We start from the raw sequence: 3,580 nt of genomic DNA, 5'->3' as shown, positions 1-3,580 counted from the left end.
CCGCGCTGCACCTGCCCGGCCCTGCGCGCCCGCCGCGGCCCGAGGTGCGCGTCCTTCTGCACGGCGGGCTCGGTTTCTATTAGGAGACCTGAAAAGTTCGTTTCTCCTCTCCGATGTGGGGTGTTCACCTGGCCCCCTATAAATCAGGGGACCCCCCTCTGCTCCCTTCCCCCCTCTCTCTCCTTCTCCTTTTCTCTCCTCTTTTTCCTCTCTCTCCTCTCTGTCACTCAACGGCCCTATCTCTGCCTCTGTCTCTCCACACCTCTAGCTCTCAGCACCCCTCTGTCTCCCTGAACGCTTTCTCTCTGTCTGTCTCTGTCTCCTTATTTCTGTCTTTCTCTCAGCACTTCTTATTCTCTGACTCTCTCTGTCTCTGTCTCTCTGTCTGTCTCCCCCACACACACACACACACATTGGGCATCTCAGACACAACATTTTTCCCTGTCCTTGCTCTAGATAACCTGTTTTGCTTTTGTGTTCCTGAGTTCATTTTAAGAGGAATGAGTGTATGCTCCCTTTCTGTTCTTTCTAATATTGTGTGTGGGAGTCCCTAAACCTGTCACTTTGGTCTCTGTTTCTTGTGCCACTTGGCGTGTGTGTTGCCAGTGTCAGTGTCTGTGTGTCTGTCATTCCAGAACCTGATTTGTCTCTTGGTTTTGGGAAGCACTGTGTACTGTTATTCTGGAAGGCCAAGCCAGAGAGGATGTTTCTGTGTGTCCCTCTAACCACTTCAAAGAATGCCTAAACAGTCTCACGTACATGCACACACACACACACACACACACACACACACACACACACACACACACACACACACACATCTCCTTAAAGTTACAACAACTTACTTAGAGAAAATAGAGGTTTTTGTAACACTCCCCAAACACATTCAGGATTCCACTGTAATAAAAGTCAAGTAGACTCTCAGTGGACTGGATGTGAATTCTCTTCCTTTCTTAGTAGGGTCTGACCATTACTCATTTTGGATGAGTAAGTCATAATGACAAGGGTAAAGAAAAAGAATGGTGAACTGATCAAAAAAGTGTTTTTTAATAGGAGCTGTAAGATAAGAGGGAATAGCAACTGGACTCTGGAGACAAGGCTTGTGAGACTGCGGTTGTGGGGTGGGGCAAGGACAGGAAACTGTCCCGTGTTGTTCCAGGTGTAAGGATGGAAAAATTACCATGACATTTTATCAATCATAAGGTCACCGGCCTCATCTGTGGGGTTTCTACTGTCCCCTCCGATGTGTTCACGCTGCCAGATGGCACATTCTTACTTGGTTGCAGCCAATGCCCAGGGACCCAGTGCTCCTTCCTTGAATACTTGGCTCTTGAATACAGGCTCTTCTGGCTGGCTTTTCTGATCCCATTTGAAAATGCTTTGGAATTGAGCTCATTTTCTAGTTTGGATGACAGTGCTCTCTCTGATACTCACCTGTACATCCACCCTGCCCTGGTCATTGTGATATTTAGTTATCTTGTTTTGGACTCATGAACCTATTTTTTCTTTCCTAAATTTTCAGTTCCTCATGGTTCTTTCTTTAGCCTTCCCACAAGTGACACTAGCTTGAATTCAATTGCCTCTTTTATGGTTTCTTTTATGCACTTACTATGTATGTGTTCCTACAAAGACCTCTATTACGTTTGAAGACACAGGCAGCAAAGAATGGCAGCAAAGCCTTGTAAGTGTTGGGTGGAGAGTGAAGGTGGTTCAGGTTCAGGTATCTTGCTAAGGCACTCTTTCTCTTATAGATGGGAGCATCATGGAGAAGGAGAAGGCTGAGCACTTTCTGGTGAAGGAAGTGGACATAATGTCTTGTAGGTCATGCAAGCCATCAAGGTAGACTGTTTTCCTCTAGAGCTGGGCCTCCACTGAAGGACTGAAAGCAAAATCATGATGTCATCAGACGAGAAGGCTAGGAAGAGCCACTGTGGTTGTGAATGGAAAGTGGATTGGAGTGGGTAGTGAGATGGAGATGCAAGCACATTGATTGGATGAATATTGTAGCTTTAGGTGGATATTAAAGTCTTATAGGTGACAAAAGATGACACCCCAAACTCATGCTGGAGCAGCAGGGGAGAGAGGGAGGGAAGAAATGGATTGGAGTACAGTCATGACTCTCAAATCAGATGTTAAAAATTGGCTATTGAAGACTAGATGGATATTTAAGTTGTAGAGCATTTGCCTGACAAGGATGAGCACCAGACTCAAATATAAGGACCACCAAGAAAAAAGGCTGAGACGTGTGTGTGTGTGTGTGTGTGTGTGTGTGTGTGTGTTGAGGGGAGCTTTGGATAAAATGATTTGCTCTCAGAATATTTATTTTGAGTAGAAGAGACAACTTTCCTAGGTCCCTGTCATGTCCCACCTGTGACATCAGGATCTTTGTGTTTTTGCTTCATTTCCAGAAAGATTAGCTGTTTTGCTGGTTGCCTTGGGTTTGCATGTCACTGACTGATCCCTGGTCACTGGCTCCCCACTGGGGGAGCAAGGATTTCGGATTTATGAGCCAACTGATTGAATAGGCACATTAAAGATCCTTTCCCAGGAGTTCAGCCACAGGGGTCACTTGTGTCTTGAAGCCAGGGATTCAGTCTGTCTGGTTTCATGGAGACTGCCCATTTTATTTTGTTTTTGTTATTGTTGTGTTTTTATTCAGTACCAGAAAGGTGGGTAAACCCTTTGGGTTACTGAGGAAGGAAATGGTCTGCTTGGCTTGTTAAAGGAATATATATATATATATATATATATATATATATTACCTTAAATATTTCAAAATTCAAAGATGCTAAGTCAGTTGGGTTGAAAGAGGATGGGAATTTTGGAAAGCAAGGAAGCTGAAAGACCATGCTGATCTTACCCAGGCCTAGGATTGTGGTCATTGGAGAATCATTTATAATGAGCATCCCAATGAAGGGTGCAGAGTGTCTCAGGGTGAAATCTGTAGTGCATGGGCATTTGAGTTCTCAGGCAGGCGTGGGATCTCTGGATGAGTCCTTCAATGCCAAAGCATTTCAGGATCAGCATCTGCCCTAATAATATTAAGACAATCAAGGGAAAGAGGCTTCATTGTAGATCACTAGGCCTGGGCTGGAAGGACATTAGAAAAAAGGAGTATAAGGCCAGGGAGGTGAGAGGCAGAGCAAGTTTTCCACACTTTCCTTAGATAGGAAGTGTGATCTACAGACCAATGTCTTGGATGAACAGAGACCCCAACACCTCAATAAAATATACACTAACCAAGGTCAGTAGCTAATTAAGAAACGTGTGTCCCCTGGATCACTTTTGTTTGCTTACACCATTGTATTTTACCCATGGTCTTTTACCAGGATGGTCACTCAAGTCATTTTAACACCCCCCAGCATGAAAAATCCTGCCGTGAATCTTCTACCCCTTATGTACCATGTTCTCTTGGGTATAAATATACAAGGTCAGAATTCTGGGGTTGGAAGACAGTGTTATGCTGATTTGTTGAAATGTCTGGGTGATTTCTCCCTAAAGTGGTTGAGCTGGCTCTGTGCTCTGTACAAGAATCTTTTTATTCCCAGGTCCCTGGCAGCGCGTATAGCATGTTTTGGTT

Source organism: Dipodomys ordii, unplaced genomic scaffold (assembly GCF_000151885.1).
Source record: "Dipodomys ordii isolate 6190 unplaced genomic scaffold, Dord_2.0 Scaffold56, whole genome shotgun sequence".
Classification (NCBI taxonomy): Eukaryota; Metazoa; Chordata; class Mammalia; order Rodentia; family Heteromyidae; genus Dipodomys; species Dipodomys ordii.
The sequence above is the reverse complement of the archived record's forward strand: the minus strand, read 5'-3'. Positions refer to the sequence as shown.